We start from the raw sequence: 27,981 nt of genomic DNA, 5'->3' as shown, positions 1-27,981 counted from the left end.
GTGCCTGGGCTGCGTTCCAGGAAAGAACTGTCCAGGGAACGGATCAGGTTATCGCATAAAAGCCTGAGGCAGAGATGGTGGTTTTGGGGTGACTTGGACAAATTAGGTTAGTTTAGCAAAGCTCTGAAGTGGCAGAAGCTTCTCCCCTGGACTACTGATTGAACACAGAACAAGAGATGCGAGGGGCCTCAGACTAACTCTTAGAGAGATGAAGGCCAGTCTCCTCCCACAGGACCTTGAGACTGGTGCAACAGACACTGCTATGTGGCCTCCAAGGGCAGGAGTCACGGTAAGGAGAGACTGGGGTGGAGCAACAACAACTAGATCATTTTTGGCATTTTAACATGGAGACAGTGACAAGTGGTAACAATAGCAAAGCAAAAAAAAAAAAACACTTGAAGGGACCAATATTTAACTTTCCCATCCACCCAAGTCTCACACTCGCTTGAGTTCTATTCTCATCTCCCCCATAAGCACCACTGAACTAAATATCTAATTTAAAGCGCCCAAACCAGTCCAGACCCTCTGGAAACCAAGAGCCCCAGCCAGAGCTGTCGCCTCTTTTGGGTCCAGGCGAGAGAAGCGTTCGGGGAAAGGCACCTCATAACTCACTCAGCACAGCGCACATGGCAGCAAGCTCGGGCACTTGACGGGGACACGGGTGGCAGCCACAGCATCTGTGCAGACATGCGAGGAAGGGAACTCTTCAGTAATCCCAACTATTTGGTACCAGAGCCAACCAAACATGACTGAAGGGAGCTGAGTCAGCAGAACGGTACCCCGAGCCTCAGCAACAGGATGGCCAGCGCGAGGCAGGATGCAGGCGGGGTGGAAAAGGAGACCAAAGCACAAGGTGATCAAGGTTGGTATGGAAAGGGCTGATCCTTCTTGCAAGTACCGGAGAATCCACTTGACTGCTGGCTGATCAATCTCTAATTGGCGAGTGCGTGTTAAAAAGGCTCAGCCAGGGCTCCACGGGAAGCCACGACACCAACTCAGCTGATACAAATGTTCCCACCTCTGCCCCACCCCCAAGTCCCCATGGTTCCACCACCACCTGATTTTCATTTGGACTTCTTTAACAGCTGAGGTAGATATAAATGGCTAAACACAGACCCCCTATCCCCCATCAGGGGGGCCAGGGCAGATTCTCTAATGTTGCAGCCAGAAGGCTGTGGGCGTACAGGCCGCCAAGGGGAGAACCAGAACCGACGCCGGCCTAGGCGGATCTGCAAGAAAAAGCAGGAAAGTAGTGTCCCCTATGCTTCCGAAGCAGGCGAGCGTGATTTTGGATGGAGGCGGGCCGGCAGGGACTGACTCTGCCTAGCTGCTGCGGGTTCCTGTAAAGGACTATTTTTTTCTGAGTAAATGGCGATTCCTCTTCCATGCAGCATCTGCTTGGATCACGGATGCTAATTATAACTGGAAAGGGGGTGTTTTAGGGAGTGTATTCAGGAGAGGAAAAAAGAAAAAACTTAAAAAATCCTAGATTGTTCAGTTTCTGCCTCTTTTGTAGGAATGGTAAGTCAACTATGAGCAAGTATTTTAATTCGACATTAAGGGGGAAAACGTACTTTGGAAAGCATGCAGAAAAAAAAGGTGGTTAACGTTGGATCACTTGTAAAACGGAACCTCAAGGAGTCTAAACAAAAATGCACCTTCGATCAACTTTCGCTTTTTTAAATTCCTCATTTGACTTCTCGAAGTCCCAGTGCACATGGAAATGACAGCTGCCGCCAGAGGTATGGATGGAGTCGGAGGAGTCTCCGGAAGCATGGGAGGGTTCGGGGTTGTATTCTGGCAGTTTCTTGATCTCTTTCTCGGTCTCACTTTCGTCTCTTGCTATCACCAAAGAGTCTGAGTAGCCCATGGCGACCTTCTCTGAGAAAATGAAGACTGTGGATGCAGAGTCTTCACCTCCTGGGCTGCAGTGGAAGACTTGGGCTTGTGGTCCCCCTAGCCCAGTTCCCCGATTGGTAATGGGCCCCAGCTGATGGTCCTCTCGTCGGCGGCCACAATGATACTGCTCTTCCCACAAGCCAGGCTCTGGATTCTCCAGCCACAGAGGTCCTGCACTGCTTTCGGGTACATGGCAGATTCACGGGAGGTGTTGGTGGCCCCCCAGAAAAACAGACCACCCACTTCACCGACGGCCAAGGAGCAGGTGTAACCAGCATAGATCTGGGACGCCCCGCGCCCAGGGAAGTCAAACAGCTTCACCAGGCGGCGGACCATCTCGTCCTTCTGCTCCGCGTGGCCGAGCCGGCCATAGCCACCGAAGCCCCAGGAGAAGACTCGCTTCTGGGAGTCCAGGACTACGTGTGGTTAGCACCACACCACAGGCCACGTCTCCCACAACCACGTTTGGTACAGGCAGAATCTGTCCGTCTTTCATCTTCTCAATGAATATGGCCAGTCGCGGGGGGACCAGTTCGCAGTCGTACTCTATCCGCTGTGCGCCGAAGATGAACTTCCCACCCGAGTTGTGTCCCAGCTGACCATACTCAGGGCACCCAAAGGAATAGAGGTTTCCTTTTCAGTCATTATCATACTGAATTCAGCCCCACAGGCCATTTTGGTAATTGGCTGGCCGTTATACATTATCTGCGTGGGGCTGCACAGCGTCTGTCTGGTTGGCAAGGCCCAGCTGCCCCATCTTCTTCTCCCCAAACGCAAACACAGAGCCGGTTTCCATCAAGGCCAAGGTGTGGTTCCACCCACATGCTGCAGACATGATCACTTCATGGCAGAGACCCTCGATGAGTCTGGGGGCCTCTACTCTCTTGGTGTCGCCATGTCCCAGCTGCCCCTTCTCGTTTTGACCCCAACCCCACAGCTTCCCTTCCATGGTGATGAGGAGGCTGTGTGCAGCACAGGAACCCGAGACCACAGTCCGTATCCGGACCCCCGCCAGACAGCCATACCTGTGGGGACCCCACAAATTCTGACCGAGATTGAGGTAAGCAGCTTGCTGTTTAGGCACTTCTTTTCGACCAATCATGTCCCAGTTGGTTGCCCCCAAAATCAAAACTACCCATTGCACTTTGACCCTTCAAGTTTGACGCGCTCCTTGGCGCCCAGCGCGCTCCCCGCAGGGGTCCCTGTTGAGCTCCACGCGGTCCTAGTCACTACTGCAGCCGCAGCCGCGGCGGCTACTGCAGCGCTCGGGCCGCTGGCCCTTCCTGCCGGCCGGGCCGCCGCGCTTCCTGGGCCCGGCGCGGGCAGTTCCATTGCCCGAGCTCAGCTCCTCGCAGGCTGCCGCCGCCTTCTTCCTGGGCTAGTTGGAGTGATGAGAAATCGGAGAGAAAAAAACGAAGAGAAGCAATTAAAAGACAGATCGGAGGGCTTTTTTTTTTTTTTTTTTTGCGGCCCAGAGAGGGCTCCAGCCCACTCACCAGATACACTTCCCAAAGTACTTCTATCCAACCCTAAATCCTAGTAAGAAAAGAAGTGCACGCTCTCAAAGAGGGCTAAAGGAAATAAGAACATGGGATAGCGCCAGAACCCTGGGTTCAAATCCCAGCTCCAGCACTTATTAGCTGGGTTGACCTTTGATAAAGTGATAGGCTTCTCAGTGCCTTGGTTTTGTCGTCTGTAAAATGGGAGATAATAACTCACCTTACTGGGTTCTTGGGGGAATTAATACAAATAAAGCATTTGAAATAGTTCCTCACACACAAAAAGTGCTGTGTAAACCCTGGTTATCATTATTATTAAAGTATGAGTTCATTGAAGGAAAAGGCTGCATCTCATTTTTATGGATTTCCCTAGGCTTAACATAGTGCCTATGTTACTCCCAGAATATATTATCATAATTCAATTTTCAGGTGACTATATTTTGGTTTAATATCAATACTTTAGTCAAAGTGCCCTCTCATCATCTAAGGCTGATATAATTTTGGAGTTTTGCCAGGTCTGATTAAAAAAGAATATATGCTGCTGTTTTGGGATACTGCCTTTTTGTCTTCTTATTTTATCAGTTACAGAGAGAGGTATTTTTAAATCTACATGTATGATTTTGAAGTTTTCTGGTTTAAACAATTTTTGTTTTATATATTTTAAAGACATATTATTAGATGCATATACATTTAGAATTGTGTTTTCCTGCTGAATTGACCCTTTTTATCATGAAATGTCACTCTTTATATGTCTAGTATTATTTTTTGTCTTTTTTTTTTTTTTTTTTTTGAGACGGAGTCTCTCTCTGTCGCCCAGGCTGGAGTGCAGTGGCGCAATCTCGGCTCACTGCAAGCTCCGCCTCCCGGGTTCACGCCATTCTCCTGCCTCAGCCTCTCCGAGTAGCTGGGACTACAGGTGCCCGCCACCACGCCTGGCTAATTTTTTTTGTATTTTTAGTAGAGATGGGGTTTCACCATGGTCTCGATCTCCTGACCTCATGATCTGGCCACCTCGGCCTCCCAAAGTGCTGGGATTATATTTTTTGTCTTGAAGTATACTTTGTCTGTTTGTAACATAGCTGTGCCAGCTTTCCTTTGGTTAGTGTTTGCATGATACATTTACCATCCTTTGACTTTCACCCTATCTGCGTCCTTGTATTTAATGTGTATCTTACAAACAGGAATTATCTGGGATAATTAAAAATTATTCTTTCAACCCAGAGAACTTACTTCAGTAATTCTTATATTGCAGGTCTGCTAATGACAGCTTTGCTCAACTTTTAATTGACTGAAAATGTCTGGTTTACTATAATTTTTGAAAATTATTTTAGAATATAGAATTCTAAACTAGCAGTTTTTTTTTCTGTTAGCACTTAAAAATATCATTCCATTGACTTCTGCTTTCATAATTTTTGTTGAAAAGTTTGCTATTTATCTTAGGGTTGCTCTTTGAAGAAGATTAGTCTGAAGCACATGTTTCTTATATGTCTATATTTTACAACTCCCTCCATCATGTAATGTAAGCTACTTAGTGGCAGGGATCATGTATAACTTGTTCATCAGCAGCATCTGGAATTGTGCCTGGCACATCTATATTCAAGGCATTTTTTTAAAGCATTTATAAATAAATGAATGAATTGTACATCATGAGCACAAGGCAATGAGCACAAAGTAGCCACTCACCAAAGAGTGAATAAATTAAGTCATTGTTACTGGACAAGATCTCTACTGTTATTTCTAAATTCACAATACCATTCAGACTGTTGCATAGACCTCTAGCTTAAATTAAATTTGAGCACTGCATAAACATTTTCTTGACCACTTATAGTAGTTTTGAAAAATTCTACTTATATATTACATATTTTGATAACATCTGAAAATATGACATTAGTGATTCTTTTTAGGTTATCTATTACATTGAAGATGAGCCAAGCCAAAATGTGTTCTTTTGGAATTAGCTTTCAAATAAATTTACTTCATAATGTAATCTCCAAAGAATGAAACTCTTTTAGACACAGATATTAAAAGAAGTTTCAGGTGATTTTAATGAAATAAATATGGTGGTCATCCCCACATCAATTTTAACAACCGTAAGAGCCAGATTTACAGAGAGATGACATTTCCTCTCCTTGTCAAAGGGAAGGAAGACCCTGTATTTTAAAACAGATCAGTCTTGCAGTTTACTCTCAGCTACTTTTTGCAGCCTCAGGACATTTCATCATCTTATTGGTTTATAAATGGTACAGAATAATCTTAAGTTGCACCTAAGTGGTTACTTTACAATGCAAGAAGCAAGCCATTGAAATTCAAATGTTTATCCAACCTCTAGTTATTTGATGACATTATAAAAAAGAGATAGGCTATGCATTCGTTGGAGAGGACTACTGATGTGCCATATCTGATAAAGGGTGTAGAAAATTACGGAGAAATGAAAAACCTGACCACTTCTTTCTGAGTCATAATTTAAAATGTAGCTTCATCTTTTGAATTCCTAAAACAGCAACCATTTTCAAACATAAGCATGAAGGGTGCTATAGAGTTCACCACATAGTCTTTAGATAATCCACATCCTGGAACTTATCTAACACTGAAAAGACCTGAGACTTGGCTATCTTAGTATTCTGAAGCATTCATCTGAAACCAAGTTGTCTTAAAAGCAGAAACAGCAATGAATACTTTATTTGCTTATTCAGCAAATATTTGTTGGTCACCTGTTATGTGCTTAGGTACTTGGGATGGAGTGGTGAATAAAATGGTCAAAATCAAAATGGTCAAGCAACTCACATTCACTGGGAGAGCCTGAGAAGAGGGACAGAGCGTAGGCAGTGTGCCATGGTCAGGAAAGTGCCCTGAACAGGAAAGGGCAAGTTACAAAGCTGGCAAGAATGGAATGTACAGGAGTCAGCCAGATGATGGTAGGGCAGAGACTGTGGGGTAGAGATGGAGAAGGTGGGGTGGAGATGAGGAACATTCACAATGAGGCAAGTGATTTTCTAGGAACTAGGAGCATGGGGATAGCAAAACTTTCTCACTATGGACACATTCCCTACTGTAATGGATGCCATCTGAGGCAGACAAGAACCTATAAAGAGAATGGTTCTAGCTCTGCGGAAATTCCTGTCTGTGGAAATTCCCATGGACCTGTTGTTACTGATACTTATTTCTTAAAAGTATCTATTGATACGGTAATACCAGCAACTATTTGTTGCATGCTTGCTGTATCAAGACATTACCCTGAGGGTTGTGGAGGTCAACTCATCTCATCCTCTACTAACCTAATGAGGTGAGCACTTTTTTTCCATATAATAGATATGGCCAAAAAGCCTTAGGAAGGGTAATTTGCTCAAGTTCACAGAACTAATAAATTGTGGAGCCAAGGTATTAACCTGGGTCTGCCAGATAGCAGAACTATTGTATTTGGTAGAGGTCAAAATATGTGACTAAGTATACAGAATTATTCAACAATTATTTATCCAGTATCTACCATGGCCAGGAACTACACTAAAATCATAGATCCAAGGAAATCTTAATTTCTGGTCCAATCCTCTCATTTTAGGTGTGAGAAAACTGAGGCTCACAGAAGCTGGACTTAATAATATGCCATACTATCTGTGTCAACTATGAATGGGAGAGAAAATATAAAAAGAACAGAGGAAATAATGGAACTGTGGATTTTAATTTTAAAACATTTAAGAGATTGAGGGTGTAAATATTCCCTCAATGTTGCCCCTCTTTTCTTCAGTTAGTCACCCAGAATGAAAATGCATTAGAGGAAAGTTTAAATCAAAATCAGTTAAATGACATCAACTTTTTTCTCCAAAAATGCTTTTAAGGTGAAGATCGTAGCTTGTATGTCTTTGTGTGTTTGCATTTTTACAATATGCTCTTAGGTACCCTTCCTGGAGTAATCCTTCGATGTGTTTGTAATGACTTCTATAGACTGGCTGGAGATTGGTCTACTTAAAAGTGGCAACCAAAAGAAGTAAGACCTTCCCAACAAATGACTCTTGGCTTTTAACTGGAGTCAGGAAGACTTTAAACATTCCCCACACTGGTCCACCAAACACTGGAATTTGCCATTGCCATGGCATCACATGAGATGCATTCGCTAAATTAACATCTGGGTATGGTTATCAGTTTCTTTTCATCTGGAGTATTCATTTTTAAAGTTTGGCCCATACTTCCCATTTATTTTCCAGAAGGTAAATAAGATTCCAAATGTTTTAAGCAATCCATGGCACAGGCACCAACCTGGCTCCATTCTTGGAAACCACGCACAAGAGAAAAACCTCTATAAGCTAAGTCACACCCGAGTAATTTGGGCAAATTGCAGTGGGGAAGGAGATCAGGGCATATTAATTACTTGGCAAGGGTGTTCTTTATATAAACCACAAAGGTAAACCTTAATCCAGTTCCAGGAATGTCTGACTAATAGACCATGATTTATGGGAAGTTCCTGGCCATGATCATTCTTGTCTTTGGCCAGTAAGAAATCAATGATCCAGAGCAACCATTTTCAAAGTATGTTCCCTAGAGAGTTGATAGAAAATTAATGTGGGAAAAAAAATAACCTTAAACAAATGTGTTGCAAGCAAATAGGTTTGGTTAAATCTAAGGCCAAGGAGTTTTTCTACTGACAATAGTTTAGAATGGTCAAACTATGGTTTGGTGTATTGAACCTCTCCAAACTTATTTAAAGACAGCCTTTCTTTTGTAGGGTAATCTCACCTTTATCTTTTCCTTGCTGTGTGTCCTCACGTCCTAGGCCCAGTGCCTAACCACTCTAACATTTACCTCTCTCCTTTGAAAAATAGAATAACACTTCATATCATGGGGTTAATATGAGGATTAAGTGTAATTTATATACATCTATAGTTGCCCTGTAAATGATAAAGTATTAGACAAATGTCTGTGTTTTTAGGCAGGGCCATAACCCTGGTGTTGAATTAAAATACATGACTCTTCACACTTTTTAGCTCTATTTAGACATATATACAGTCCTTTATGGCTTAAAACTTTGTCTTTCTTGAGCAACTTCATCCCTGCTTAAGCTACTTTGGCCTCTGTTTCTTAAAATTCTGCCCATGGCCTCACTGTTGCATTTGCCCTGCCTGTTGCAGTACACACATGTACACAGCATTTTCCAAGGTGTAAAATTTTGAGGAAAAATGGGATTAAACAATATTCAACAAATGTCACATGTTTTGGTTCAGCTGGACGTCTCAGAGTGTTCATTACACATAGCATTATGAGACTCTAACAGGGAAACATAACTTGCAGCATATACTTGCATCACTTGCAGGGAAATATAACTTGTAGCATCTTTTCCAAATTTATTTTACAATGGAATTCCTTTTGTCCTGGAATATCTATGAGTACCAGTGGTTTGCAGAACACACCTTTGGAAAAGCTGCTGTATGGGCTTGGTAGAAATCAAATGGCTTCACTGACAAGGAACATCTCAGAGACTGTATCTCCAATAATCTCACATTATTCCTTGATATTGATCTATAGTTTAAGTATGACACTTAAACCTAAGTATGAAATTATGGAATTAAAATGTACAAATTGCAACCAGTTTAATTACATATCATAAAAAGGTTTTGACAATGTCATAGCTAAACAACTTCACAGATAACAGCTTGGGTAACTTAAGTTTGCAGAGTATAAAGTAACTGAATAAGTTGAGTTTTCTGATTAATTTAGATAAAATATTGGGCTAGACATGTCTGTAAAATTCTATAAGTACACTTTTTAGGATTTGTCAACTCAGTAAATAAACATATTTGAAGCATATTTTGATGATTCAGGATCTTTATCTGTGCAGGATGTTCATTTTATTCAGTGACTATTAGGTAGTCCTACAGAAGTAGAGGGTTCTGGGGGTTTGCCTAGAATATGTACTGATCCACAACATATGTTAGAAGCTTTTAAAAAAAAATTAACAAAAGCTTATTTTCTATGTATTGTATAATATAACATCTCATGGGTTTAGGCAAGCCAGTAATGATTATCCCTTCTATATCCTACTATCAGTGAACCTATGACACTGATAGTCTTTGGCTGGTACAGCTCTCTGCACCACGTGACTTGCCTCCTCCCTACTCAACCCCAAAACCCCAGTTATTTTCAGTTATAGATGATTAGACCAGGCTAGATACTTGACCTGAGCTTGGCCAATCAGATTCCTTCTCATCAGAATTTGGAAATGAAAACTAAATGTTTGGGTCAGTTGGACAATGATGACTGTTTGTGATATTGATTTGGAGCCAAGAGAGGACAAAGCTACACAAGCCCCTGAGAGTAAATGATTCATCTGTTAGGACACAGATTCAACCACTGTATTAAAGACAAAATAAAATGCCTCAAAAAAGGTAGGAGATATTGCTTTTCTCAAACCCAGACTTGAGATAGCAATTTCCCATTGCTGGGAACCTAGGCTTCTGGCCTACTCATTGTTAGGGTGGCACAGTCCAAAATAGCTTACTACTAATGTTGCAGTCAAACGGACGCAGAAACAAGGCTGCCCTTTCCTATGATGACAAAGTTACATACACCACGTGTACATGAATCCGGAACTTGATTGAGTGGTCACACCTAGCTGCAAGGGAGTCCAGAAAATGTAATGTTTACCAAGCAGGCCATGTGTCCAACTAAACAAAAGGGCTCTATTGTTAAAGGAAGAAAAAAAGAATGGATATTGGAGAACAACTAGCAGTCTACCACAGGATGTGAATAAGCTGAGAAAAAAGGTACTCAGAGAATCAGTAGAGAGAAGTCAACAGGCAGCAAGAAGCAGAAATGACAGACAGACAGAGTCAGAATCAGCGAGTCAGGGAGTGGTTGTCTGTGACTTCCCATTTCCTGGACATCCATCTGTCCTTACTACATAGAAACTGGCTTCTGTGAAATTTCTCTGTAGCCTTTCAGCAAGCCCCACTGTTTCTTGAACTAAACCGAGTTGGTTTATGTTTCTTGCAACTGAAATAATGCAGATAATATGTATTGTATTTATTGAGCACTTACAATATGTTAGGCATTGCGCTAAATGCTTTCCATGGACTGTTTCATTTAAACCTCACAGCAATTCCGTGAGGTAATTACTGTTCATTCTCAATTTTTGTGCCTGAGGAAAATGAGGCTTGGAAAAGCCTCACTGTTAGCAGGTAGCAGAGCATAATTTGAACCTGAACTCTAAAGTCTTGCTCCACACTGATGATCTTTACCACCACTGAAGTCAGGCATGAGCTTGTAGACCTATGGTAGGATGAGGCCAGGCAAGGCTGGGGCCTGAGACCAGGCTGACTCGTTAAAATGATGTAGGTACTGAGGAACAACACACAGTGATATGTTCTGGGAAGAAGCCCAGTTGGAGGCAGGAACTCAATGTCTGGGGCCATACAGGTAAGCTCTTGGGTGTATCTAACCTGCAGAGTTGGGGTTGTCCATTAGGCATAGTGATGATCAATTCATGAGTAGACAGGAAGGCTGGCAGGTGGACATCAGTGGATAAACTTATCAACGGGATTCTTGGAAAACTACTCAATATGTTGTTGAAAGTCATCCAATTATTCTACTATGAAGAGTTAAACAGTAAACTGATAAGGTTAGGTAACTAACAGGTTAGGGCACTAAGAAAAGCCTCACAAAGGCATGGCAGGGTCTGTGAACTAGGCAGGTTATGATAGTCCTTTGCTCCTTCCAGGAAGTTGAAGGGCTCCTGTTATAGCAGGTTAATTGCACTTGAATAATTGCAGTTTATAGCAAATCGTGTTGACTTCTGACTCCTTGGTAAGGTCTAGCCCTATGACTTCTTGCTTAGAGGTTTGTCTGTTACCACACCTCCTGTCTTTGTATGATCCAAACAACATGAAGCAGTCCCACTGTTGGAACTTAAGACAATTTTCACCAAGCAGCTCATAGGACTACAGATTGAAGTCACTGGAGAAAATATATTTCTCCTAAGCAGATCTACACAAACCCTAACTGGTATCAAGGGAAAATGTTTACTATATTTACGTCTTCATAGTAGAATAATTGGCTGACTTTCAATAGCACCTTGAGTTTAAGGAATGAGAATTCCACCAGTCACAGATTCTAGAAGTGGTACATAATGAGAGTGATTCCATAAGTTGTCCTAAGAGCAAAGGGTTCTGAAGTTTCCAAGGAGAGATAAATTGACGTAGTTTCTACGCATTTTAAATTGCTAATCTTCTCCACTATTGTTTCTACTCATTTTGCTGCTAGTCTCCTAATTATCTTGCCTCTCCAGCTGCATATGTATCTTTAACAAAGCATTCACCGGCTGGCATATCTTCAGATAATTTTTAGTAGAATTCGAGAATTACAGAAATCAGCCTCCAAAGGTTTTCCAACAAGGATTGAACCAAATATTTGCCAATATGTCCTGCTTGTAGAAGGCGTTTGAGGGTGAAGTAGGAAAGATATTTTCTTCTACCCTGTTCCTGACAGGCTAGAGAAATATTAAGGGTAAAAAGAGAGACACACTGCTTTCACAGCTGTAATAAGGAAAGGGGATTTGTGATTGGATCAGAGAGCCTGAAGTGCAAACAATAATTAACAGAGGATAAAACCTTAGCGAACTAACTGTGGTGATTACCCCAGAGATAGCTCAATCTAGGATACTGTTGAGACAAGCCTTTTAAGTTATAATAGAGAGTGAACAAGATTTATTAATAACATTCATTAATAAGATTAATTTTTCCAAAAATTTAGGTCAGTAGTTCTCAACACTGGCTGCACATTAGAATCCCCATGCTCTGGCTACAATTAAATCAATTAAGTAAAAGCCTCTGGGGGTGAGGCCTAGACATCAGTCTTTTAAAAAATCTACCCAGCCAATGCCAACCTACAGCCAAAGTTGAGAACCACTGATTTAGGGATATTGGGAAAGGAAGATAGAAAAGATTAGCACAAATTATCTGGAGCCTGATTAGGTAGTTTCAGAATGCAAGAGTTGGCAAAAGTGGAAGTATTTATCATCTACAAGGGAATATCCAATAAACCTCCAGTGGAAGATGCAGGTGAAGGCTGGCAGAGGAGAAGCAGAAAGATAACAAAAGATATAGGCCTGATTAGCGAAGCTTTCATTGACAGGGTTTGTTTAAACAATGGATGTCTTCAGGAGACCCAGAACGTACTGACTTGTCTTTCCCTCTCTAGGGTGCCCACATAATGCAGAATCTGGAGGAGTGTGTCAGACAGAAAGTAAAGAGAGTTAAGGTAGTAAAGACACCATGATTCAGCAGTGTCTTTACAGCTTGTAGAAATGGCAAGAACTAACCTCAGAAGCAGATGAAGATTTTACACATTTAGCAGAAAGAAGCAGGAAATGAAATATTACTGGTATATTCCCCTACTACAAATAGACATGTGGCCTAAAGAAGGGGGCCCAAATGTTTCTGTTACTGCTGAAGCTGGCAAGTTATTCAAGGTCTGTAATAGGCAAAGGCTAAGGACAAAATGGTGAACAAGCACATGAAAAGATTCTTAATATCAGCCATCTCTAGAGAAACGCAAATCAAACCCACAATGAAACCTCACACCCATAGGATGGCTACTATCAAAAATGAAACAAACCAAACAAAAAATCCAGAAAATAACTACTGCTATTTTTTAAAACTTGTGCACCATTGGCAGGAATATAAAATGATACAGCCACCACTATGGAAAACAGTGTGGAGGTTCTTCAAAACATTTAAAAAAGATTTATCGTATATGCCAACAATTCTACTTCTGAGTAGATATCCAAAAGAACTCAAAGAAATGTTTCAGAAATATTTGTGTACCCATGTTTATATCAGCATTATTCATAATAGCCAAGAGGTGGAAGCAATCCAAATATCTACTGATAGATGAATGGATAAAGAAAGTGTGGCCTTATACATACAACAGAATATTCAACCTTAAAGAGGAAGAAAATTCTGACAGATGCTGTAACATAGATGAGTCTCAAATACTTTATGCTAAGCCAATCACAAAAAGACAAATACTGTATGATCCTACTTATCTATGTACTTACAGGAGTCAAATTGATAGAGATAGAAAGTAAATGGTGGTTCTCCAATGTTCTCACATGTGGAGTTGTTGTTTAATGGGTACAGAGTTTCAGTTTTGCCAGATGGAAGAGTTACAAAGACAAATGGTGATGATGGTTGCACAACCACGTGGATGGATGTAATACCACCGAGCTGTACCTTTAAAAATGATTAATTTGGTAAATTTTATGTTCTGTGTATTTACCACAATTAAAATTTTAAAAATATATATGACCAGATATTTTTAAGTGCAAAAAACCGAGGTGGAGTATAGTTTATATCATATTCAAACATTCTGGGGGTAAGAAAGGGGGATAAAATTTAGCATAATCTGTGTTATGACTTACTTTTATTTGTATGTATACACACATTCATATCAAGAACCATTAGAACAGAAAATGAATAAAATGAGAGAGGTGGAACTAAGACTTCTCAGGTACACATTACTTACAGTATTGACTTTTGAATCATGTAAATGAATTGCTCATTAACAATAATATTAAGGCATTTTTAAAAAGTTGAGAAGAGGCAACGTTCGAGGAGAAGTTGGTGAAGCAAGAGCCTCCCTGGACCTCTTGGGGGCCTTAGGATTTAATGGACGTATAAACAGTGGCTTCATTCCAGGTGTTTGCAGCTCCCATTTGTATCCAGCTGAGACGAATGTGAACTAAAAAGGAAAACACTCCTGGGCAAGAGGGTGCCAGGGCCTAAGAATTCTCGAGCGGGAGGGAGTGGAGCAGCTATCTTGGTATAGGACTAACAGGGCCCAGCATCTTGCTGAGGATGGAAGCGTACAGAGGACTGGAGGGGTGGGAGTGTGCTTGGAGAACTGCCTGCCATATATGAAGGAAGCCATGGTCCCAAGAGGGAGTGAAGGCCACATCATCCAGGAGGAGCAGGGAACATGGGGCTCAAAGGGGAAAGAGTAAAACATAAAGGAAGAATCCTAGAGTGTCACAAACACCACTGTTTCCAAGAGGATTCAGTGTGATAGGGATCCCCTCCCTCTATATGGAAATACGGTGTCCCCTGTAATCCCAGCACTTTGGGAGGCCAAGGTGGGCGGATCACGAGGTCAGGAGATCGAGACCATCCTGGCTAACATGGTGAAACCCTGTCTCTACTAAAAATACAAAAAATTAGCTGGGCATGGTGGCGGACACCTGTAGTCCCAGCTACCTGGGAGGCTGAGGCAGGAGAATGGCGTGAACCCAGGAGGCAGAGCTTGCAGTGAGCTGAGATTATGCCACTGCATTCCAGCCTGGGCAACAGAGTGAGACTCCGTCTCAAAAAAAAAAAGAAAAGAAAAAGAAAAAGGAAATACAGTGTCCCAAGTAACTTCTAGACCAGCTCTCTGTATGGAATTAAGTTCACAAACTGCATATTTGCTCTAGACTCCAGCTCAGCTTGACCAGCGACCTCGCTGGCTTGAAACCAAGGACATCGTCCTTGTGCTCTGCATTTCCCTCTATTTCTTCCCCAAGGCAATGCTATTTTACCACTTGGGGCTTTGGTTGTCAAAGCAACGTGGGTCGGATGAAGGGAATATATTTTTCCAGGAAAATTGTTCTAGGTTAGCATACATTCTTGTTGGGTACATTTCCAGAAGCAGTATTGCCAGGTCAAAAGATATGTGCACTTAAAGCTCTGATAAACATTGTCAAATTGTCTCCTAAAAAGGCCACTTCAACTTGCACTCCTGGCAACAGCATAGGAGGCCTGCACCCGCTTGTTCTCACCAATATGATGTGTACAGCCAAACTTTTCTACATTTGCCAAACTACTAGGGGAGAAATGTGGTCTTGTAACTCTTAAATTTCAGTAGCGAGAGCCATTTATACTACTTAAAGTAAATTGTATTTTTGTGTCAATTAGGAAAATTTTTCTCTTTGCTATTATAATGCAACTATTTCCCCCAGTTTGTCTTTTGACTTTGTGGCATTTTTGGTGGGCAGACATTTATCCATCTTTCCTTCATGGTTCCTGGATTTTGCATCTTGCTTAGAAAAGCTTTCCCTGCTGGCCAGATGGGGTGGCTCAGGCCTGTAATCCCAACACTTTGGGAGGCTGAGGCAGGTGGATTGCCTGAGCTCAGGAGTTCAAACCAGCATGGGCAACATGGCAAAACCATGTCTCTACTAAAAATACAAAAAATTAGCCGAGCATGGTGGTGCATGCCTGTAGTTCCAGCTACTTGGGAGGCTGAGGCACGAGAATCACTTGAGCCCGGGAGGCAGAGGTTGCAGTGAGCTGAGATTGTACCACTGCACTCCAGCCTGGGTGACAGGGTAAGACCCTGTCTCAAAAAAACAAAAGAAAAGCTTTCTCCACTGTAAGACTGTATTTTTAAAAATTCTCTCTTGTATTGTCAGACTCTTTCAGTTACAGTCTTATTTTGAGGGAAGGCAGGTTTCCACCAGTTAAAATAACGAAAGCATTTCATAAAATCGGGTATTCTACTTACATATTGGTTTTGCAAAAATACCATAGTTTTGGTCTCCGCTTCTACTGGAACGTTTTCAAGCATTTCTCACAATTGTAACCTAGAAATATGTCTACAGACACATAATTACATGGAACACATGTGGGACTGATTCTTCAGGCCTTGGGCAGCCTGTGTTCTGTTCCGGCACCCAGACAGGAATTGTATTTACAGTCTTCACAACAGTCTCCAGTGAACAGATCACACTGTGTGGAAGAACCACATTTGAAAGGGGCCTCAGTTGAATTTTCATTATTTGTCAATTTTCAGCATGAAGCCACTTCTTATGAATTTCATGGGACAGGTCGTTAATACCATATGCTATAAGATATCCACTAAAGAAGAATTTTCCTAAAGTGTTTTATTCAGAAACTTTAAGAAATGTTTCCAGAGCGATGGTTTTATCAACTTCAAAATAGGGCCAACTTTTAACTTGTCTTGTGTGAGTTGGAGGATCTTGCAGAAGCTGTCATAAATCCCATCTCTAAGAAAAATACTCCCAATGCCTTATTTTTTTGGGACAAAACGCAAAATATATTTAACATGCTGCATCTTGGGTGTTAAAAATTCTAGAATTCTTGACAGAAACACAATCCTTTATAGAGATGTGTTTCCAAGGATCCCCACCAACAAAGTTCAAGAAACCTTCATAAGGAGCAATTTGTTGTTCTCTTTTGTACCCTCCACTGTCCCATGTACCTACCAGAAGCTGGTGAGCAGTGAGGTGGTCCTGCCAAAGGATTAAAAAACAAGGAATGGAAAGAAGACTTTAAAGAGCTGCTGTTCCTTAAAGCGAAGAACTGTAGAGTCATTCATTTTCCCCCCGACACCTAGACCAGCTCTGGACTCAAAGGAGACAGCCATGAAGATGATGAAATCACAACCCCTCTCAGATCCTCAATACCACGTCTCCATGGGAGCACTGATGTTTTCAATTACCAGCACCTGGAAATACAATCTTTCTCAAGTAGGATTGATTGACAGATTTAGCAAATAAAAATACAAATTGACTGGGTATGGTGGTTCCCGCCTGTAATCCCAGCACTTTGGGAGGCCGAGGCAGGTGGATCATTTGAGGTCAAGGGTTTGATGCCATTCTGGCCAACATGGTGAAACCTCCATCTCTACTAAAAATACAAAAATTAGCTGGACGTGAGGGCATGTGCCTGTAATCCCAGCTACTCGAGAAGCTGAGGCAGGAGAATTGTTTGAATCCGGGAGGTGGAGGTTGCAGTGAGCTGAGATCGGCCACTGCACTCCAGTCTGGGTGGAAGGGCAAGACACTGTCTCCAAAAAAAAAAAAAAAAAAAAAAGCAGAATGTCTAAACTTAAATTTCACATAAGCAATGAATAATGTATAGCATAAGAATTCCCTATGCAGTATGTGGGACACATACTTTAAAAGTTTTTTTAATGTTTATCTGAAATTCAAATTTACCTGGGTGTCCTGTACATTATCTGGCAAGGCAGATACTTTCAAGGCAGCCATCTTAAGGACAGATGTAATGAATAAAAAATTCTTCCTTATGATGAAATAAAAACTTGTCTTCTACCCATTGGTGGTCCTTCAAATATCCAGAAAGCTACAGAGTCATTAAAGTCAGAGAGACTTGGGTTTGGTTCTGTTGCTATGTGACCTTGGGCAGTTTATTTAACCTCTCTTTTTTCTGGTCTCTAAAATGGGCTATAATACCTGCATTACAGGAAAACCATGATTACTATAAGCTCCAAATGATCTTATTCAGCCCAGGTAAAATAATTGTAATCAGTCACAATTGTGAATGTTAATCGAAATCGAGAAAAGACTGCTCTCTTAAGGGTGAACCACTGAGCCGACCATTATCCCTTTCTTGGGGAATGGGGAGAAATATGAGAGAAATAGAGAATGGCTACCCTCTGATTACCATGGAATTTAAGTTAACTCTGTACATATTCTGTATCTGGTTATTGTCAGGTTCCTAAATCTGTTGCCTAAAAAGTACAAAGAGTGTTCCTACAATACATGGAGGTTTTAGTATTTTCCAAGTATACTAACAATACTTTTGAGACTATGTTTGTTTGTTATAAAAAATGAATATTAGTTGTAAAGTAATTCTTGTTGACTCACTTAAAGGTTAAATAAATTTATTCACCGAAGTTGTGATAATTAACGCATTAACTGGATTTCCCTGATCTGTTATAATTAAAGTGTGCAGTATATAAACTTTGTAGATTCCTTTGCAAAACAGATTTCCTTGCAATAAATTGCAGTTGTTTATATTAAAAATTACATAAAATCTTATTTTTCCACTTTATGTCCATTTCCAATATGGTTTTGAGTTGCTTCCTGGTCCCTTGCCTGTAGAAGCTGGCCAGTTGCCCATATCTTCTAGTGAGGTACCACTGTGGAACAGAACTTCCTTCCCCACACCCCTGCTGAGCACTGTATTTCCATTAACGCAGCTCAAAATCATTTGATAGCCACATCACCAACTCACTTCACTTAGCTCTCAACTCCTTTTTTTTTCTTACCTATGCTGTGGATAAATTTGTCTTATATCCTGCATTTCACTTTCCTATTCCCAAATGTATAAGACTTAGTAATTTTACTTTTAATTTGTGGGTTAACAATCTAGCATGTCCAGATCATTTTTGCATGTTTCTAAATCTTCATCTGTCATCTGATTGTTTTAAAAACACTTCTTAATATAGAAACTCAAGCTTTGAGACAGGATGACTGAGGAATCTTAGGTTTAAAAACTAAAAGACAGCACTGTGTAGAGTTGCATTGGGATAAAGTGGTTTTTCTTACCAGCAACTGTTTGGTAACCATCATTTGGGTCCATTAACAAACAACAGGAGTGACCAGGTGTGTAGTCAATCGCTGTAGTGCATCTGCTTCCCAGGGAGGCCATAGAGGGAAGACAATTGACAAAGATGATAGGAGGTTTCTGCAGTATTGTGAGCCCAGCAGAAAAATAGATAAGATTTATTTACATTGTCAAACATATGTTCAAGAATGTGAACTATAATCAGATAATCATTCTTCCCTACTATTTTTCCACCAGCCTGTTGGTAAGTGAACATCATATACTGTTAAAGCTCTGACATTTATAGTCATCAATATGGTTTTGGAACAGCTTTCTAACTGGCAGCCGGGAAGAAAAAGGCATTTTCCTCCAAAGGCCATCCTTGGTCTTAAGAGACTCAAGTACCACATATCAGAGAGATAAGAGGCAACTATCAGCCAACATCATCAAGTCCTGGCACCGAGGATGGACACTCCTCCATCCTGTTGAAAACATAATTCAGCCTAATCCTAAACAGTGTTTTCATATTATCCTCTAAAGCCAAACATTTTCCTGCAAAGCCGAGCATAAATCAATTGTGCGTTTTGAATTTACATCATGTCAAAGACCCACATTTCTTGTTGCTTCCCGGTGGCTATTTTAAATCCTTCTAGCTTTCTCTTTTTCTTTTCAAAAGAATTTTTTCTGCTTTTCTCTTTCTAATCTTTCCCCACATTTAGCTGTCAGGGAGGTACTCTTTGCATAAACTAGGTGAATTCCATGTTTAAAAAATATGTGCTGGGCCAGGTGCGGTGGCTCATGCCTGTAATCCCAGCACTTTGGGAGGCCGAGGCAGGCGGATCACGAGGTAAGGAGTTCGAGACCAGCCTGACCAATATGGTGAAACCCCGTCTCTAATAAAAATACCAAAAATTAGCCGGGCGTGGTGGCGGGCACCTGTAGGCCCAGCTACTCGGTAGGCTGAGGCAGGAGAATGGCGGGAACCCGGGAGGCGGAGCTTGCAGTGAGCCGAGATTGAGCCACTGCACTCCAGCCTGGGTGGCAGTGCCAGACTCTGTCTCAAAAAAAATAAAAAATAAAAAACATGTGCTTTGTTGCTTTCCTTTTGTTGTTGTTGTTGTTGTTGGTGTTGGGGAAGCAGGATAAGGAAGAATATATTTTTAGTGTCTGTTAAATTGCTAAAGCACTCACATTAGGAACAAGTAAGGCAAGAAACTAATCAATAAGATACGGGCCAGGACAGAAAACAAATCTAAAAAATAACCACTCGGAAAGTAGCATGGTACAGTAGAAAGACTGGGGGCTTTCCGTTCAGCCAGAAACATGGAGTCCTCTACTTCTTGTGTAGCCTTCGGCGTGTAATTCTCAAAGCCTTTTTCCTTACCAGCAATTTGGGGTAACTCTTAAAAGTGTCGATTGAGAATTAAGAAAACATAGGTCCTACCACAGAAAGACCTGCAAAATCCTAATTCCTTTCAGTACCTACCAATAGTATGTGTAGGTGAGGGGAAGCAGGGAAGGTAGGGAGGAAGGAGTCGATCTGTCCAAAATGGCTTCGGAAGGATTCTTTTGGCTTTTCTCCAGAAGCAGTAACAACTGGAAATTAGCTCTGTCCCCTAAAAGCTGGTGTATGTATATGGTATGAAAATCACTATCTCCATTGTTCATAGATTAACAATAATTCATAGGCAAGTTGGCTGATGACTCCTGCAAAATCTCTAAGCAGTGTGGCTTCATTATACATAAAATCTCGTGGATAAACTTCATTTTGAGGGTCCTGCTCATGAGGTGTTTTGTGCAGTTCAGTTTTTTTAAGAGAACATTGTGAAGCAGTCCCTTTGAATATAAAAGGAATCTCACTGGCACAAACCAAATGTCCAACCATGATGAAACATGCAGACAGGAGGGAGAGGCCACAGGGGCGTGTTTTATCTGCTGCCATACTTATTTCCTTTGCTTCACGAAGGAGTATGGATCTTTTAAGATGCATGTGCGGCAAATGTGGGATTCCTTGGAGGAAAATTTGAATTAGATATTAACCCTGACCAGCTAGTTAATTCCTGGGAGCTCCTAGGCCAGCAGAGAAGTACTTAGGTGCCAATGACAGTAAGCATATATTCCCGACTGTGGGCATTACATATTCCCCGTGGAGAGAATCTACTATCTCCAAGTGACAGCAACCTAGAGCCTCCAGGGTAATAAAAGAAGGGTGTTAAGAGAAGGGGAATGAGGTAAAACAACATTTCACCAAGGATGAGGTGGCATCCACTGAGTTCCAACCTAAACAGTATTTATCCCATCAATCCTCACAACCATATTTGAAGAATGTTCAGTAACTTCCCAGTGCCTCTCTCCCCACTGACCCTGTTAGGGAGTTACTGATGCCCGTTTGGACTCTAACCTTGTTTGTTGTTCTCAATGACAGACAAACTCCTGTGGCTTGGGACAGATAATCTTTGCTTGGATGTTTGTGCTGCTCATTTCCAAACATTTTAAGTAAACTTCTTTGGTAAAGTGAAGTTTTTAAGAAACACTCCTCTTCTAATCTAGATTGTGTTAAACCAGAAATGGAATTTTGATGTGTCATGCTTTAAACCATATAATGATGGAAAGAACTATAGAAATTTTTCAAAAGCGATTTTTAAACCAGTCTCTTCATTACATAAAGAATTCAAGGGATTAGAGTCCAGCTTTTCTGGTTTAGCACTGTGGCAGACAGTTCTCAAAGACAGCCCTCAATGATCCCTACCTCCTGGTAATCAGGCCCTTCGGTAATCCCCTGCCCTTGAATGTGGACAGACCTAGTAATTTGCTTCTAATAGAACATGGCAAAAGTGATAAGAGGCCACTTCTATACTTAGGTTATGAAAAACTTCATCCTGCCTTCGTGGTTTGCACACTTTGATGAAACAAGCTTCCCTGTTGAAGGGCCCCATATGGCAAAGAACTGAGGATGGCCTCCAGCCAGCAGCCAGCAGGAACTGGGCCCTTACTCCAACAGCCTATGAGAAACAAAATCTTGGCACCAACCAACCAACGAGCTCAAAAATGGATCTGGCTCCAGATAAGCCTTGGGACGACTGCAGCCTCATAAGAGACCCTGAAGCAGAGGACCCAGTTAAGTGCTGCTCAGATACCACACCACAGAAAACTGTGAGATAACTGGTTCAAAGTCAGTTTTATGATAATTTGTTGTCCAGCAACAGATCACAAGTATCACCTTATTTCCAACTCTAAATAGTAATTACCAATAACTTATAGTGTCTTTGGTCTATTTTAGTTTAAAAACATAATTGGGAATACCAAAATGGAAGTACAGTATGACATAAAATACTTAAAATAACAATCACCCCACAAATTTATCTGTGATTAATTCTGAGTATTGGGGTGATCCATGTTTTTATTGTCTTCTTAGTACTTTTATGTATTTTCTAAATTGTCTACAATTAACAGGCATACTTTTAGAATCAAAAACTGACAGTAAATGTATCACTGAATGTATAAGACATCCCACTCTCAAAATGCAGTCAATAAATATCAAATATATGCACTAAATACAAATTCTTCACAGAATTAACTACCTTTCAAACATGGTTTCACAAAAGCTAATGATCCTTCTAATACTGATATATTAAACTGATACTTAAAAGATACACTTCTAGAGGTGAGAGTGAGCAAAAGAACACACACATGAAAGTACTAACATAATCTGAAATATATTTGAGTGACAGAATCAGGATAAATGGCCAGGACTACCTTATCTTAAAGCACTGTAAAGCTGACTACAAATGAAGTAAGAAAAAATCTGAGTGTACATCACTCTTTATATCTTTTGATTAGAATCTTTTTTTGTTAGGTTACATTGTATATATCTCCACACTTCAAATATATTTTTGGAGAATAACTTGATTTAAAAATGACACACCAAGCTGGGCGCAGCAGCTCACGCCTGTAATCCCAGCACTTTGGGAGGCCAAGGTGGGCGGATCACAAGGTCAGGAGTTCGAGACCAGCCTGGCCAACATGGTGAAACCCTGTCTCCACTAAAAATACAAAAATTAGCCAGGTGTCATGGTGGGTGCCTGTAGTCCCAGCTACTCAGGAGGCTGAGGCAGGAGAATCATTTGAACCGGGGAGGCGGAGGTTGCAGTGAGCCGAAATCGCGCCACTGCACTCCAGCCTGGGCGACAGAGCGAGACTCTGTCTCAAAAAAGAAGAAAAAAAAAAGACACACCAAAATATAGTCAAAATATAGTCAATGAAGAGTTCCAACACTTATTTATATACATTGTCAATGAACTTAAGCAGAAGGTAGAATATTCAAAAGTCTGACTCAAGTAGGTCATTTGGGATGCCTATTTGGCAAAGGGAGGAATCGGGACTCTGGTCACTAAATGATGAAACAACTTTGCAGGGGAACTCATCATGCATTTTGTTATTGTTGAAGTAGAAAAGGATATTAGATATTTAGCTACCTCAAATCAGACCTGAGTTAGCAAATCAGTTTTACTGACTTGTTTGGAACCAGATCAGGTTGAGACATGAAACAATGGAAAATCTGTCTAGTTATGGAACATAAGACATTTCCAATGCTCCAAAGAAGAGCTTACAACTATCTTAATATGAACTTTGCTACTCTAGAAAATCCAGATGTGGTATAGCTTCCTGAAAGAGACCATGATCATGTCTTCCTTACGAAGTTACCATCTTTTTAGAAAAGAATACATAAGCCCTGGTATAATGGTGAGGGGCAGTGGAATGATCATTGGTCTCAGCCTGAAAAGATCTATCTACTCAGTCATTTTCTAGCTGTGTGATCCTGGACAAATAAAAACCTCTCTAGCTTCATTTAAATTATTTATACAATTCAAGTGATATTTATTTACTATTTCAATGGCTGGCTGAAAACCTTATATGAGATATTAGAGCTTTATAAACCAAAATTGACACATAAACGTAGGACTTCAAAAAATCACTATGAGCATAATGAAGTAGCTAAGACATAAAAGGTTCCCCAAGAGAAACAATTCAAAATTAATCCATGATCAGATATGGCACTGTAAAGTTTAAGAAAACATTGCTCCAAACCTATTACATTCCTCTGAATTCACTGGTCCATTCTCAAGCAAGTATGCTGTGATGAGACTACTGACCAGGACATATGTCCATTGGCTGGTTATTTTTGAAACAAACTTTCCTACACTGGATAATTAAAAACACGGCTATGTACATTTCTCTTCCTGGTTGGCCCTCCTTTCAGAAATGCAGTCTTTATGTTAATTCATTTTTAACTCATGCCCAGAGACATTTCTGAAAGTGCATACCAAAACACTATACTTCTGCCTCCTTGAAAAGCCAGAGCTACACACACACATACCGCTAAGCCTACTTGGGGCTTTGAAGCACAGCCAACTGCAGCTGAAAGGCAGGCTCTTCTACTCTCTCCCTCACTCTAGGGACTATTATTGCTTTCTCCATAGAGATTCTGCTATAAGCACAATAAAAATCAATGAAGACTTGGAACAGCTAAGACTAATATTTAAAAAAACGCTGAGGCTCCCGAAGTTCACATTCTTGCAAATTTCAGATAATGCCCCAAATATAAGTCACTCTTGGTCATATACACACTGTTGTGTGTGCATGCATAGTGTTCTAGCTTTCTACCACTCTGACCCAGATATTCACGCACGGTGTGCCTTTCTCCCAAGTCCTTTCCTCTGGGTACCCTAAAACCTGCTTCTGAGGTAGAAGCCCATCCTAGAGCCCCTGCTTCCTTCCATTGCTCTACCTGTTGAGCCTGACTGAAGAAACCAACTGTACATTAATGAACTTTCTGTCACCTCTCTCCCTAAACTATGCTGTACACTGGAGATCAGGGTAACTATCAGTCCAGGGCCTTGGCTACCTCTAACCTTCTCTGGTCAAGTCAAAAACCTGCCTTCCAATTTACTGAGATAAAGAAAGAGTGCAGGGTAACTCCCTCAATGTCTCTTATCCCATTTCAATGTCCATTTCTTCCAGTCCTTCATATCAAAAGGCATGTCCTTCCCCATAAGACCAGTTCCTCCAACCTGATGTCTAGAGGAGAAGACATTGAAAATGAGGAAATCAATAGATGGTCGCTGTAGTAATACAAGGGAGAGGTAACAAGGGCTGGAACTAGAACTGAGGCTTCAAGAATGTTAGTAAGTCCCCTCAGCCTCCCTCAACTGGAATTTTCAGAGAACCGGCTATCAGGGATATAACCGCTAGCACAGGGGTGCATGCCCTTGCAAAACTAGTATCAGAAGAGAAAGGAAGAAACTTTACAGCATACTTCCATTCTCTGGAAGAAGATGGTTGAGAAGAGGTAGAAAGAAGAAACTAGTATAGAACAATGATCCCTAAAATTAGATTATGTAAAGTAACTTCATAGAATGTCGGAAGAAAATGTCTATTTATATTTACATTTCATCTTAAAAGAGGAGGAAATTACCTTTACTAACATTTACTACAGACTGACACTGCTACCATCTCTCCAGTGACATCCACATCGTTTGCATCTTCTCAGGACCTGTAGCTTAGGTGACCGAAGGGCAGAGTGGAAGTCCCAACAGTTCCCACACTCTTTGGTTTGCTTTTAGCATGCAGCAAACTGAAGTTTATTTATGTCAAGTTGGGTGAATGTACAGATTTTTATTAACTCTTCTGAATTAAATAATCTTCACAAAAAAAAAAAAGGCTTAAACAGATCCCTGCAACAGAACCGTGGATTTAAGATGCTTATAATGCAAGAAACAAACAAGCAATAAGAAAAATGGCAGAGACAATGCTTCTCCTAGAACAAAGGAGTTAAATATCAGGTGTTAAACCAGAGAGAATTTCATTTGATTTGGCAAAACTCAGCCATACCAGGAGTTAAACCAGAAAGAGTCTCATCTGATTTGGCAAAAACTTGGCAAAAATAATTATCAAGACTATTTGAACTAAGGATGTATACCAATGTTGTTAGGATAAATTTTAAGATTAGAGTGAGCCCTGAGAAATTAGCTAATGATAAAATATGTGCAAATAATATCTTGGAATACATTAATATACATATATTGGAGGTGTTTGCACAAAAAAACTTTTAACCGATAAGAAGATGCCAACCAAGAAGTCTAGAGGCCATTGGCATAGAAATTGGAGTCTAAGGCTGTGGGAACTATATTTCCCAGTCTTTGTGCTGGGGCAAAAATAACTGTACTTTAAGATTAGTAACATTCTAAAAGAATGTTTTATTTTTATTTGGGGGAAACTGTTGAAAACTTCTTAACCTCTATTTTATTTTCTTCTCTGTTGAAGTCTTTTAATTTGCAATAATGAAGTATGATAAAAATGTGGGTAAACTATTATTCCCTTAACACACTTTGCTTTACATATATTCTTAACTTAGCACATGAGAAGTAGTAGCAAGAAAAAAAGAAACCTATTTTTGTTATGCTTCACCCTAGCTAGACACTCAACATCTACATAGACGTTGTTACATAAAATCAACCAAAGTTGCAGAGTTTGGTAGGTTAAGTCAGATATTTCAAATGGTCATACAAACTATTTCCTGCCCAAACACCTTGTCCCTGACTCTACTGACTTCCAAGCAGATTTTGGTAACTGACAAGTCAATCCCCAACATGACTGAAAGGACCTTAGTTACTGAAGTATTATACTAAAAGACAAAGCTCAAGTGTCTTTGCCTTCTTCATGGGACCCCAGTGGCAGTGGCATCAGACATACACAGAGAAGCAGGCATGACAAATGTACTGTTGGGTGGTATCAGATCACCATTTAACAATAAAAACACACATTTCAAAGCACCTTGTCAAAAAGTAATAGATAACTGTATCTCATTACAATTTCCCTTACTACAAATACGGAAAGTAAGTTTTAAAATGATCCAAAAAACGAAACAAGATCCTCTCTTCTCCTCCCCCTCCTTTTCATTCTACAGGTCAATCCTGGACAGCCATGGGGGCACTTCCCAAACTCTCCCACCTACATCCGAGACTTGGCCAGGCCCATCTACTTCTGCACGGATGTCAAAGAGGACAGTCCACTATTTCCAAAGAAGGTAGCAGTGCATGAGAATTAGGAGCTTTGATTTTATTTTTATTTTTAAAACAAAAAAAGTCCACGATTCAACTTCCCTAATGCTTAAGATCCAATTTTTCCAATTAAGATTTTTAGAGTTGAGATTCACTCTAGTGTTCTGTTTTTTAAAGAAAAAAAAAAAAACGAAAAAAAGAGAAAGAGAAAAAGAAAAGAGAAGGAATGTGTGTAGGGTGGGGAAGAGGTTTCTGTTACATTAACTGAAACTTACGGGACAATAGAGAAGTCAGCCTGAGGCTCTAGGACTATTAGCACAAGAGGAAAGAAATGAGCAGGCATCATGTCAAAGTTTGAAAAGCTCACCTGGGGCAAATACTGACAACTGGGAGCAGTTCCTTAAGACTTCTCTTATTTTAAACCACTTATCTTTTTCAAAAAGCTTATTTTACTACTTAAAAAGAAAAATCCCTAGCTCTTTCAGAGGGGTAGCATAGAAACAGACTGAGATAAAAATCATTGCCTTAAATTTGTCTTTGAAGTGGAAATGTGATCATATGCAAAGCACTAAAGGAATAAAAATTTCAATTGCCTTCTAAGATGACATGTCAATAATCAAATGCATGAACTAAATAGCATGTGATCTCATAGGTTAGAATTACCCTTTCCATCAAGGCCTCCCACATGAGACCCAAGCCTGGACAAAGAAGGGATTACTATTGCTTAAAAATGGCATCTAATTCATGCCAATAGAAACTCCAGGCTCTTCAGTGTTGGCCTCCACTAAAAAGGCCAAGAAGGAAAAACGTAATACTGTTCCCTTGAATCCGAACACCATCAATGACACTTGCTAAAGCAAATTCATAAAGTTATGCAGAACGTTGGGACCCTTATGCCTAAAGTAACAATCTGCCATCCTTCTGAGGATATCTGATACTATTTTCATATTGAGGAAAATTTTACAATTTGACTTTTAAATGTACACAGGCCAGAAGAATACTACTATATTACCTTAATTAAATCTGTAATCCTGCCACACATCCCTTGCATTTTAGTGATTTATTAACTGATTCCCTCTCTAAGAGGGGAGGACAGGAACCTTATAGTCTCATGTCACTTACAATGGCTGGTGCATGGCTAATACTTATTAGAAATATTTGTTGAATGAGTGGTTAACATTATTAAAACTCCCT

The 27,981-nt window shown here is 40.6% G+C and overlaps 1 pseudogene; it reads right to left on the bottom strand.

Annotated features, from left to right (window-relative positions):
• Positions 1-1,642: 1,642 nt before the first annotated feature.
• Positions 1,643-20,717, bottom strand: LOC100582190 (annotated as a pseudogene).
• Between the last annotated feature and the right edge of the window lie 7,264 nt (positions 20,718-27,981).

Source organism: Nomascus leucogenys, chromosome 22a, assembly GCF_006542625.1.
Source record: "Nomascus leucogenys isolate Asia chromosome 22a, Asia_NLE_v1, whole genome shotgun sequence".
Classification (NCBI taxonomy): Eukaryota; Metazoa; Chordata; class Mammalia; order Primates; family Hylobatidae; genus Nomascus; species Nomascus leucogenys.
The sequence above is the reverse complement of the archived record's forward strand: the minus strand, read 5'-3'. Positions and strand labels throughout refer to the sequence as shown.